This window comes from Lepidothrix coronata, unplaced genomic scaffold (assembly GCF_001604755.1).
Source record: "Lepidothrix coronata isolate B3197 unplaced genomic scaffold, Lepidothrix_coronata-1.0 Scaffold18, whole genome shotgun sequence".
Lineage (NCBI taxonomy): Eukaryota > Metazoa > Chordata > Aves > Passeriformes > Pipridae > Lepidothrix > Lepidothrix coronata.
This window is the reverse complement of record NW_016690198.1, coordinates 2,232,610-2,246,200: the sequence shown is the minus strand read 5'-3', so window position 1 is coordinate 2,246,200 and position 13,591 is coordinate 2,232,610.

The following is a 13,591-nucleotide window of genomic DNA, read 5'->3' as shown; positions in this document are numbered from 1 at the left end:
TACTGCTATGCAATGAGCTAACCAAAAGAGAGAGAATGGGCTAATCAAGCATTAAGACCATTAGTTTGCATCTCTGATAGGGAATTTCTTCGTTTTTCTTACTAGATAAAAACTTTTTTAAGAACTGGAAAAATTAAAAGTGATAAAAGAAGAAAAATAAAAAGTGATATGTAATAACTGTAGGAAACAAAATCTTCTAAAATAATTTCAGAAGTTCTTAAAGTGTGAAGATCAATGCTCCAACAAAACACCAATATCTGCTCATAAGATGATATCAATCTAATACATAACTTATATAAGTAAAAATTTGATCCTTATAGTGTGACAACATGTAGCAAAATTTCATTGTCATTAACACGGAGTTAATTTTTCACTAGCTGAAGGTAAATGTGATATTTCAAAATCTTTTTTTTATTCTTCTAATTTTTTTTTAATTACCTAATAATCACTCCGCAAATAGAGCCATGTGTCCAGATATCTTGGATAAAGGCTATTTTTAGAAAGTCTGCAAGTTGCATTCATTTAAAGGAATCATATTTAAAACATTGAGGACATTTTTCCCAACACCTTGTAAGCCATGTTATTGCTTGTTGTTATAATCCAATTAGTGAGAGATGCTGTGAGATCCTGGATCTGAATCTCACTGAATTATTGATATGGGTCGGAACCACCTCACCGTGAGTGTGTGTGTGCATGTGGGAAAGGGCTGGGCCTGGACCTGCAGGAACATGGCAAAACCTGCACACAAGGCCTGTGCTTGGGGCACAGGGCAGAGCTGGAGGGCAAGGCCTGCTGCCCACACAGAGCACAGGCAGAGCTGCAGGCCCTGCCGCCACACTGTCAGTCAAGGCAAACCTGCCTGGCAGCCCGCCCACACCACACCCCTGCAGCCTGTGACTGCTACGGTGCAACTCCCTCTGGCCTGGAAAGCACTGCCGAAATATCCTGCCTGGAAGGGAAAACTGAGCTCCATAAATACACGAGACTCCATATGGTCTTTCTTGTCTCTCTCTTCTTCTTCTCCAGCCAACACCATGTGAATCATCGAATCTTGTCGGTAACTATTCTCTCCTTTCTCTCTCTCCTTCTCTCTTTCTTTACCCCTTTTAAGCTGTTTTCTTCTGTTACTCCTTTCCTTCTCTTGTAGGTAACTTAAAACCAATGAACTGTGTTTTACTAAAGCTGGTATATGGATTGGTTTTAGTGGGTGTTTCCTGTGGAATGGGTCTTTGTGCTGAATGTTTTACTGAAATGCTTTTCTTGGTTGTATTTTACTCCTGTAAAAACCTTTTGCCAAAATATCTTATTTTTCTCACTAAATTAAAAAGAATTTCTCTTAGAGAAGAGTGTGTGACTGTTTCTCTGGATGCTAATGAAAAAAAAGACTTTTAAAAAATTTTAAATAAAAATGTAACTACTCTGGGCATTTTTTAGCTTAATCCAGAGCACAAGAGATGCCTCGGCTTGAATTAAGGTGCAAAGGACATCATATGCTGAAGTCAGTAGTACAGATTTTATTTAACAGTAAAATGTGAGGTAGAGAGATAGAAAATAATAGAAAAGAAAGAGGAGAGAGAAACAGAGGCAGTGACAGAGACAGATTAAGCAGACGTTAGTTACCACCCATAGATCCAGCGGCATCCCATCAGTCCTTCTTGACCCTGGGCTTTGTGCTGGTGGGGGTCCCTGTGTCGTTCTGTTGGGGGTACCACTTGTATACAGTCCAAGTTCTGTGTATCCACAGGGTAGTCACAGATGCCATTCCCATAACTTGGAGTGGTATGTGTATGACCAGTTTGTTCCTTTCCCACAGTTTGTCACAGTGGGAATTTTTGTCTGAGTAGTTTAACCAGGATGCTCTAATCAGATCTCACTTCACCAGGCCTGGAATTAGCACTGTCCTGTCTTAATTTCTTCTCTCAAGTTCCCAGAGTGTTGGCCTATCTTATGACAAGTTTCTTCTGTGGCTTCACAGTGTTTTGAGACAGGCAACTGAGCTCTTCAGATCCTTACAGTTGTAAATAACTAAGACTGAAAGATTCTAAAACGTCTTATGTAATTTTAGAAGTATAGACTTGTTGCCTGTGTATAGCACCATTCTGGCAGCTTCCACTGTCTTTGATGACCACACACAACAGCGATGCTGGTGAAGCATAAATCAGCTCTGTTCCAGCTGCAACTAGATTAAAGTTATGGAAGAGCATTTATTTTTTCTGATAAGCAGTTTCCTATTGTCAAGATTGGCTTCAGTCCTACCAAGCAAAAGCAGACTGACAGCTCTGTCTGTGCCATTGCTGCTCTTGCTTGCTGAATAGCATCATGCATGTGGGTATTCTCAGTTTGTAAACTTGGTCTCTAATGCCGAAATAAGCTCCTTGGTGTTTGGCATTTCCTTTCCCCAAATGAACTTTGCTGCACAGTAGAAAGCAAGTATTCTGCCACTTCCACACACAGAGGAATGTGATATAACATGCATTGGAAGTGAGATGCTCTGAGATATGGTGACAACATACTCTAAATAGCACTGTTCAGAGAAACAGAGTGCCTACCATCTACCTGTTATATGATGTTACTTTCATCACAAGGATCTATCTATCTGTCTATCTACATATCTATATACAGCCTATGTCCTAGGTTCTGTGACAGCTTAGAAAATGGACATCAGCTATAATAAACAACATAAAGCACATTACGTGTTTTCTTATTATTATATATGGTTTTCTTTCCTGCTTCAGTATGGTCTCCCAGGGGCTTTCTGAATAACTTGTGGTTAAGGCAGGTTGTGTAAACAGCTCTCCTCTATCCCAGCCAATCCCTCCCCATCAGGGTGCTGATGGCATTGTGATTCCTGGTCAACAGCTTGCAGGCCTCCATCATCTAAACATTGCCTTAAATCAGGGACGGCTTAAATCACTGGGCTGTCTCGGAGCAGATTTCCTCAGTGGAGATACAAACACATCATTGTCAGTATAGAGCTGTCTCTAACCTTGGCTGCCCTTTGCACCAGGTTTTTACTGATGTTTCAGTGGAAGGATGTAGCAGGCTCAACAGAGAGCAGACAGATACTACTGAGAAGAGGGAATTCTCTGTGCAGCATTGTGGTGGTGGCTGTAGTTCCACTACCCTGGTGACAAGCTGGCCCATCCATGTCCCATGGGACCAATTCGTCACAGCAGAAGCAGGATCTGTTTTTTGCATGAGCTGCCATCCTATCTATTTACTTGAGAGGTGAGAGGCTTCCAACCCCTTCCCAGACCTGCAACTGCTGCTTCTTTATGCCCCATACCTGGGATAGAAAAGGCACAACATGTTTGTATATCCTCTGTTCATACAACGTATCCATCTGCTTTCTGTGAAATATGATATATATGTCTGTGTGTTAGGCATGCATATTACACTAGTGTCACTATGTCATGCTGAGGCAGGAGGGGAGGTGCTCTTGTTTAACCAGTGTTGTTGGAAGTGCAGCCCAGCCAGGCAGTCCTTTTCTGACTGTAGGACTTCTTTTACTCATGGGACCAGCACTAAGAGCTCAGTGATTGTTTACATAGTTTCATATAGGTCTCTCTTCTACTTCTTTCATATGCAGATGTATGATTTCAACAACAAAGGGAGATTCTTTTTGACTCCACTTTGATGAAGAAACGAAAAATTACTTCCTTTTCGCCCTCTCTTGCTGACCCCCACACACCCAGATAGTGATTTCTTTGCCTGCAATGTTCTTCAAGTCATTCCCATATGGGAGAATCCAGTATTTAATTCCTGGTTTGATGTATAGATGAGAGAAGTCCCAGAATTCTTCTTGCTCTGTTTCTACTGTTTCACTTCACAGTTTACAGCAGCATTTAATTGAGCCAGATGCTAAAATTATATTTGCTTATTTATTGTATGAGTTTACCCCACTGTCTTATATTCACTTTCATGATGCAATTTGGCAAAATATAGTTAGAAAAAAGTGCCCCTGGTTATATGTGAGGTTATTTAGGCGTTTACCTGAGCAAACCCAAGGTGGATAGGTTCACTTTTAAAGATTATATGGTATCTCTGACATGACTCTAATGTTTTCTAAAAGGCACTCATTAATTCTTTGAAACACACCTTTAGCCTGTTTCTTTATTTGAAGGTACCTCTCAACCAAATTAAATTAGGTTGGTAAAATCCTTTTTGTATTTTTATATTCTAGAGTGTTTGAACTAGGAGGTAGTTTACCTCAGTAGTTCGCCTGTTTTAACTGATGCAGGTGCTGGGGTCCGTCAGTGCTGGTCACTTTTCAAACATCACCTCCTAAGGGCACAGGAGCAGGCAATTCCCAAATGTCAGAAGTCAAGCAGGCAAGGCAGAAGGCTGGCTTGTCTGAGCAGGTTTTTCTCTTGGAAACAAGGCAAAAACGGAAGGCTTATGCCCAGTGGAATCAAGGCCAAGTGAGACTGGATGAATTCAGAGATGCTCCTTGCCACTGCAGGGAGAAAATTCATGTGGCCAAAGCTCAACTGGAGTTGCAGCTGGCCAGAAATGTGGAGGACAATGAAAAGAGCTTTTTCAAATATATTTATGGTAATAGGCAGTGTAGAAATAATATCAGGCCACTACAAGAGGAGAATGGTTACCTCCCAAACGGGGACAGAGGCAAGGCAGAGGTGTTTAACGCTTTCTTTGCCTCTGTCTTCAACATTAGTGATGGACCAAGGGGGTCTCAGTGCCCTGAGCTGAGGGACCGTAATTGTGAGAACGATCAGCTCCCAGTCAACCCGGAAATTGTGCAGGATCTACTGGTCCAGCTGGATCCCTACAAACTGTGGGGCCTGATGGGATTCACCATCCTCAAACATCTCGCTAATGTCATCGCAAAACCTCTCTCAATGATACTTGAATAGTCTTGGGAATTCAAAGAGGTCCCAGCTGACTGGAAGCTGATGAATGTTGTCCTGATTTTCAAGAAGGCCAAGAAGGAGGAGCCTGGAAACTACAGGCCTGTCAGTCTCATTTCAGTGCCTGGTAAAGTTACTGAGTAGTTTATTTTAGGAAGTATTGAAAAACACCTGAAAGACAATACAGTCATCAGTCACTGACAGCATGGCTTCATGAGAGGAAAGCCACATTTATCAAACTTGATTTCCTTTTATGACAAGGTAACCCACACAGCTGATCAAAGGAAGCCAGTTGCTGTAATCCTTTTGGATTTCAGTAAAGCGTTCGATACTGTCTCACAGTGTCCTTGTGGACAAAATGTCCACACACAGCTGGATAAACACATCATGTAGTGGGTGAGCAGTTGGCTCATGGGTCGAGCACAGAGGTTAATAGTGAATGAGGTGACATCAGACTGGTGAGCTGTCAGTAGTGGGCTTCCACAGGGCTCTATTTCCAGGACTGGAAAGGATACTAAGCAAGTTGGCAGACAACACAAAACTAGGAGGAGCTGTTGACTCCCTTGAATATAGGGAGGTCCTGCAGAGAGACTTCGACAAATTAGAGGACTTGGCAATCACCAACTGTATGAAGTTCAACAAGGAGAAGTACTGGATTCTATACCTGGCATGAGGCAACCCTGGATGTTCATAAAGATGGGAGAATGAGATGCTGGAAAGCAGTGTCATGGAAAGGGACCTGGGGGTCCTGGTCGGTGGCAAGTTGAATATGAGTCAGCAGTGCCCTGGCAGCCAGGAGGGCCAATCATGTCCTAGAGGGCATCAGGCAAACCACCACCAGCTGGTTGAGGGAGGTGATTGTCTTTCTCTCAACCTTCAACCTTCTCCTGAAATCTTGCTCTTTGCCCTTACTCCTTGCTAATTCTGAATCTCATTTGTAGTTTAGCTTCTACCCTATTCACTCTATCACTTCAAACTGTAGATAAAGAGATCAAAGTCCAGCATTCACATATGAATTTAGTAAAAAAAATGGATTCCTAGTGTGTTCACTTTATTAACTGTTAAATTTATGTTAAATTTAACTCATTAAAAAATTAATAAAAAAATAATATTACTTTTATCTGCCTAGCCACTTTTTTTTCAGCTATTTTACTTTGTCAGATTTACTGACTGCATCATATCCTGAACTATATGTAAACATTTTGAGGTACTTTAGATTTTTTTTCTGTTTGTGAGGGTCCCACTGCAGACCTATTCCAAAACTGACTGGGATCTTTGAGTGCTACTAGTAAAGTGAACAGCTAGGGTTGTGAGTACCTAACCATTAGTTTGATATTGATATGGGCCACCAAATATGCATGAATCTATTACCTGTATGCATAATATGAAATGGTTTTAAAACTTACAGTGAAGTTAAAAGGGTTTTTTTCTTTTCCCTTCCACTTTCCTGGAAAGGAAAAAACCCAAAAATTACATGTGCCTTGATCTTATCCCCAGCAGAGGTCAGAACAACATAAGATACTTCCCATCATCCATGTAAGCAACTGCCTTAAGAAAGAATAAATCCTTTCTATTTGATCCTGTAAAAGTTTACAGAACCAAGGCTGCTAGTATAGTTTCAAATCAACTGGGAATTCATGGAAATGCCAGAAGTCTGCTCATATGATATTTTGATTGGTGCAAATGATGCAGGTTTTGCTGTTCTGTGGCTATCTAAAAGAAACAAGAAATTTATTAGCCCATCTGAAATAGTGCATAGAAAAGTTCAGGGAAAAAAACCCTTTCCAATATTAGTGGCTTTTTTCAGAGAAAATAAGTGATAGTATAACTGCTTGGGAATAAGTCTTTTGGTTTCTGCTTTTTAAAGCAGAATTGTTGAACCAGGTAGTCTGAATCATAGGTACTTCTCAGACTAAAATAGTCCACCTATCCTCTTATAATAATATGACAATATTAAATGCTTGTTAAAAAGCCAGTTTTAAACATTATTTATAAGTATACAGAAAAGGCAAACTGCAAACTCATCAAAGTGAGTTTTCATTTCAGAAGCTTCTATTTGGTCAGGAAAAAAAAAGCCCTCTGTCTTACATGTCTTGTTTAAAATAAATAAGTATAGATTTTCATTTGCCTGGATAAATGTATAGATGTGTAGTAGTATACAGATAGAAAAGTTTTATCCAGAATAATTTGGGGAAAATCTTTGCAAAACAAAGATGTTCAGACAAACTATAAACTCTAGTTCCCTCTATAGAGATGGCAAACAGCACTCGAAACAATCCATATTATGATGAATATATAATAGCCTAAACACCACAATAGAGATCACATGCAAAGATATGATTAAAGAGAAATCCATGGCCTTTATAAGCTGTGACAGAATAGAGCAGAAGTATTGTCCTTCCTCACATATACTGCCCATGTCGGTTGATGCAATACAGCTTCAAAAGCTGAGACATCTGTTTCAGAAGGATACAGGTACCTATCCCTTCATTTTTCACATCATGGGCAAAAAAGTTCAAGAATACTTCAGACTTTACCTTTCCATTCCCTAACAAAAAGCAAGCATGAAGGTGCAGAAAGGAAGATATTTTCATCTCAATGTAAGGCAGAACAGCCAGGTTCCATGCAGAAGACTGTTATATCCAATCACCACTTTGTATTTCAGCTAGCTACAACAAATAAATGTACATCTGAAAACAACACTTCCTCTAGACAACTTCTAGCAGTGCACCAGTAAAAACCAAAATGACCTAAACTTCAGCTACCACTATGCAATGAAAAATAAGTTCTTTTTGTCTTCTGTAAGTCACAAGCAGACTAAAATAGTATGGAAATTTTACAACAAGAAACAAGGAAAATTAACTCCAGGAAAGTATGAATACAAAACCGGACATCACTGTGGAATCGCAGAATCACAAAATAGGTAAGGCTGGAAGTCACTACAGTGAGTCATCTGGTACAACCTCTCTACTCAAGCAGGGTGCCCTAGAACACGTTGCACAGGATTATGTCCAGATGGTTCTTGAATGTCTCCAGTGAAGGAGACTCCACAACCTCTCTGGGCAGCCTGTTCCAATGCATGGTCATCTGCACAGTAAAAAAGTTGTTCCTCATACTCATGTGGAACTTCCTGTGCATCAGTTTCTACCCTCTTGTCCAATCCTTGGCATCATCGAGAAGAGCCTGGCTCCATTCTCTTGACATCTCCCCTTCATATACCTGTATTCATTGATGAGGTCCCCTTTCAGTCATCTCTTCTCAAGGCTGAACAGGCCCAACTCCCTCAGCCTTTTCATAAAAGAAAGTGTTCCAATCCCTTAATAATCTTTACTGCCCTTTGCTGGATGAGCTCCAGGAGCCTTGTACTGGGGAAACCAGAGCTGGATGCAGCACTCCAGATGCAGCCTTACTAGGACTGAGTAAAGGGTCAAGATCACCTCATTTAGCCTGCTGGCAATGCTCTTCCTAGTACACCCAAGGATACCACTGGCCTTCTTGGCCACAAGGACACACTGCTGGCATATGGACACTTTACTGTCCCCCAGGACCCCCAGGTCTTTCTCCACAGAGACCAGGGTCTCCTCTTTCCAGCAGGTCAGCCCCCAGGCTATGCTATTGGCTGGGCTTATTCATCCCCAGGTGCAGGACTCCACAAATTGTTGTATTTTTGAAGGTTCCTCTCTGCCCATCTCTCCTGCCTGTTGAGATTCTTCTGAAGGGCTGCAACAGCCCTCTGGGATATCAGCCACTCCTCCCAGCTTAATGTCATCAGGGAACTTGCTGGGGAGGCATCTTACCCTTCATCCAAGTCGTTGATACTGGGCCCAGTATTAAACTTTGAGGGATACCAATAGTTACAGGCTTTCAACTAGTACTTGTGCCACTGACTACAATCCTTTTGCATTTGCCATTCAACCACTTCTCAACCCACCTCATTGTTATCATCCTGCATCATTGTTAGCTGTATTTTACTTCTGATGTAGGATTATTTTTCTCAACTGCTTTATGATGTGCCAGAGATACATAGCAGAACTGCTCATTTTGCATGTCAAGTGATGGTATCATCTCTGCACGCTCGGTGAGCTTTGATTACTATCCATCAAGGCTGCTTGAATTTCCTCTTTTAGTTTGGTTTCTTTTGCTAAGGTTAGTCTCCAAACAAATACATGGCCATCCAAAGTGATTCAGTTGAGACCTCTCTGTTGAATGGTCAAGGAATTGGTGGATACTATGTCAGATCCACCTAGCTGAGAGATACAAAATAAGAGGCAGTACCTGAATCCTCAAAAAAAGATAGGCTTTCATGGCGGAATACATTCAGAATAACAGAGTAAAACTTTTCCCCTTGCTTTTTCTGAAATTATCTGAAGTTTCTGTGAACACATCTTTCCACCAGCAAAGTTACCCTGGTACACATGTGTCTGCTTGGGCATGTCTGGGCCTGCTTAAAACTTGATTGTTTCAAGTGCCAAAAGCTGAATCACCCCATATATACCTAAATTATACCAAGAGTAAAAAACTCAGTTTCAGGTTTAAATCTGGTCAGATGGAGCATTGCAGAGCATGGCTAACACTGTGTGAACAGTCAAACTGGTTGTCCCCTTTTTCTGTCTTGGTGGCACGTGGATTTTGTTGTGCAGGACTCCGGTGTCAAATCTCTGGTAACAGACTTTTCGTGGTGTCTTTTGTCTCTCCAGGAAATGTCAATACAGAAGCCTGCTCTGGAGATGGCACTTTCTCCTTTCCTACTGTTTTATTAGTAACAAAGTATCCCTGTGCCAGAGATAGACTCCAGAGCCCAGTGATTTTAGGGGATATTCCCTGTAAATGCAGGAAACTGGCCACTAGCCTGTGTGCTATGTTTGGTTGCCTATTACTCATTACTGTTTTGCAATTGTTTGCTTGGTGCTTAGCATGCAAAATTTTTCAGATTTCATTTCAAAGCACCTAGTATGCCCACTTGAATATCGAGAGCTCAGAGAACCTGGAGATGTTCGTTCACAGGCAGCAAGGATGCCTTCCGATTAGATTGCAACCCTAATGTTTATGCAAGGTAATGTTTATGCTATTTTGTCAGTCTCCTAGGAGAGATTTCAATGAAGAGCAAAAAAAAAAAAAAAGGCAAAAAAAGCAAACAAACTCACAAACTTTTAACTCAATTGTACTTTAGCTCTACACATTTTATATGGGATTGTGGCGTAAAATGTATGATATTCTCCCAGGCCAATTATGAAATAAAGAATATTTCAGTCTTAGGTTAAAACAGGATCCTTCCTGGTCTTGCAGTAACTGTATCATTGTTTTTTCCTGTGTTTCTTATTGCACTGACAGACGAGGAGAGTTAAAGTACTGTTGTGCAATCACCTCCTTGAGGCTGGGAACGTTTCCTTTATATAAATTCTTCTGCAGGTATTCTTTTGACAGATTATTTTTTTTAATATAGATTTTTTTGTTTATGTTACTGTTGAGGAAGTGTTTGTATTGCACTATAGAAAGGGAAAAACGTTTTTACTGTGAAGAGAAAACAAGACCCATCTGTCACAAATGTCATAGCAATAGAATCTGATTTCACAGATAAGCCATTGTTCAAAATCTTCTTGAAATCCACATTAATGACTGCATCAAAGATTGAGCTGAATGACGTCTGTCCATTAGCAGGTTATCTGTGGATTATTCTGCTCTTTTATGGAGCTATTTTATAAGCATTGGTAAGAAAGGACAATATATAATAAGATAAAACATAAATTAAATAAAATATTTCCTCTACCTTTCTGCATAGGTTCTCAAATGCCATCTTTGCTAATTACAAAGTATCATTGTACATATTACTGATGTCTGCAGGCATTTCAGTCTTAAGTACTTGCATTTCTTTTAAGTCTAATCTTAACTATGAATTCTTTGAATCTGTCCATTATACCGAGTATGTTCAATATAATTTTTTTTCTCAGTTCTAAATTTTTCATATGTATATGCTCATCTCTACTCTTCCTGGAATTGTATTCCTTAGGGAAATATATAAGGAAGAGCCATAAAGCTTAGGAGCTGGACTTTTTAAATGATAGCTGAAAAAATGCCTTGGGGTAGAATGTTTCATTTATTGTCACTTTCAAACGTTTTAACCAAAAGTGCATTCTTACAAATACTAAAACATCATCATTGCTTTAATTTTGCAGCCTGTTAGATAATATGAGACATTTTCTTTCCATGTCTGCAAAAGTTTCAGTTTGTTATTCTGCATCAAATCCCTACTGATAGCACAACTTTTCTGTTGGCATAGAAATATATTCTCCCTTCTCAGTAAGGATTCTTGTTTATTTTGTGTCTTTGTTCCTGATTGTTTTTTGAGCTGTGCTTTTTAGGCCTGTAAAATTTTGGGAAGACAAAATCTTGTCCACTTTGTCGACAGGTGTCCCTCTGCCTTTATCTTATGAACAAATTTGACCTTGGAATTATATATTTTACTAGGTGATTGTAGTTCACTGCCATACTAAGACCTTGAATCATCTTGTCCAGGAGCTGCTTTATGCTGATGACGACGCCCTTGTCGCTCACACAGAAGTAGCTCTGCAGCATTTAACATCCTGCTTTGCTGAGGCTGCTGAGCTTTTTTGGCTGGAAGTCAGCTTGAAGAAGACAGAAGTTCTCCATCAACTGGCACCTCAGGTAGTCTTCCATCATCCCCATATCATCATTGGCGAATCAGATCTCAAATCAGTCCTGTAGTTTAATTACCTAGGTAGCCTCATCTCCTCAGACGGTAAGATTGACGGGGAGATAGACAACAGGTTAGCAAAGGCATATAGAGCTTTTGGAAAACTCTATAAAAGAGTCTGATGAAATAAACACCTGAAGAAAAGCACAAAGATCAGTGTTTACAAAGCCATTGTGCTGTTTGCTCTTTTATATGGATCCGAATCATGAGTCATTTACCGCCACCACCTGCGACTCCTAGAACGCTTCCATCAACACTGTCTCTGTACAATCCTAAATATCCACTGTTTAGATTATGTGATTAATACGTCTGTTCTAGAACAGGCAGCAGTTATGAGTATAGAGGCCATGTTGCTGAGAACACAGCTGTGCTGGGCAGGGCACGTCTCCAGGATGAAGGACCACCGCCTCCCTAAGATCTTGCTTTATGGTGAACTTGCCACCGGCTGCCGCAAGACAGGAGCCCTGAAGAGGAGATACAAGGACTCCCTGAAACAACATCTCAGCCTTGGCCATATTGATCAACATAACTGGTGTACTCGGGCCTCCAATCGGGAGGTCTGGAGACACACCATCCATAACACTTCTGCTTCCTTTGAGAACGCACACAGGATCACCATCAAAGAGAAAAGACAACGCAGAAGGAATCATATCCTGCCGATACCATCTAAGGAGTCTTTCTGCTGTGCCTTTTGCAACCGGTTTTGTCTATCTTGCATTGGCCTCTTTAGCCACCAGTGTGCTTGTAGCAAATGCGGGTAGAGCCCTTCCCAAATCTTCATTTGCAAAGTCTAGCCGTGATGATGATGATGATGTAGTTCACTGCCACACACATTTACAGATTTGTTCATCAGTACTTATTAGCAACAAGCTTTCTCACAGAGAGCACAGTGACAAAAAACCAAGCAGATATTTTTGTTTAATCATGTAATGTTTTATTTACACAGTAAGAATTTTAGTTTTAAATATTTAACTTCTTTCTGGATTCTCTAAACTGATGTGGTCTTTATTCTGTCCCTACATTTGTTTTACATTTCCCTGGTTGAATACCATTGTTAGAAGTCTCACCTTCAAAATAATTTATTTCATGTACCATTCAAGAGAAAAATTAAAGTTGTGCATTTGGTTTGTTTAAGTATTAAAGTGCATCTTTGAAATAAAAACATGGTTTTGGAAGTTAAAGCAGTAACATCACACAAGCAACCCTGAGGCAGTAAAGCATCAGACCGCTGATTCTTCTGTTCAGAGCATATCAGTGCTCCTAGGAGATGTTTACGTGAATCACATGCATAACTAGAGCTGTCAAAATTAATGCTAGTGACAGCTGACACTCCTAAAAATATTCTGTTTAAAAAATCTCTTAGTAGATGAGACTGAAATTTTTGTTCAGGCTATAGAGTGTTCAGGCTGGTCTCTGCTGTTGATGAAGCCTGGACAATTCTGAATGCAAGATTTAACAGTGAAAAATTAAATCAGACTCTGCTAGTTGGTGGTTATGAAAAGTTTTGGACTGTTAGAAATTAGTCATTTTGATACAGAACTACCTTCTCCAGCTCTTTGTATGACATGCAGGAACTCCTAATGAACTGCTTGTCTCTACTTTTCATGTTTTCTGGCTGCAATAGTACCATAATACCACATAAAATTCTGCATCAAGCTGCCTCACCCACTTTTCTCGCAGGCAGCTGCTTGTGTGCTAGGGAGGTAGGCACAGAAGGAGGCAATGAAACCACTGTAATCTTGACTCAGACAGGCATGTTTGGTGAGAAGGCAGCATAGGACTCTTTCTACCTATATGTCTAGTCTGTCAGAGTGTTTAATTTTCATGATATCCCTTTATGAATTAAAATTTTGCCATGTTATGTTCTCGTAAATTCATTCCATAATAGAATGACTTACATAGGAGTTCATATTTGTGTGTCAGTTGCACAGGATTAGTACTTAAAGGTAGGTTTTTCTGTCAGCAAAGTATTTACTGAAAAAAAAAAGAATGAAATAAATGGGTAGTAGGC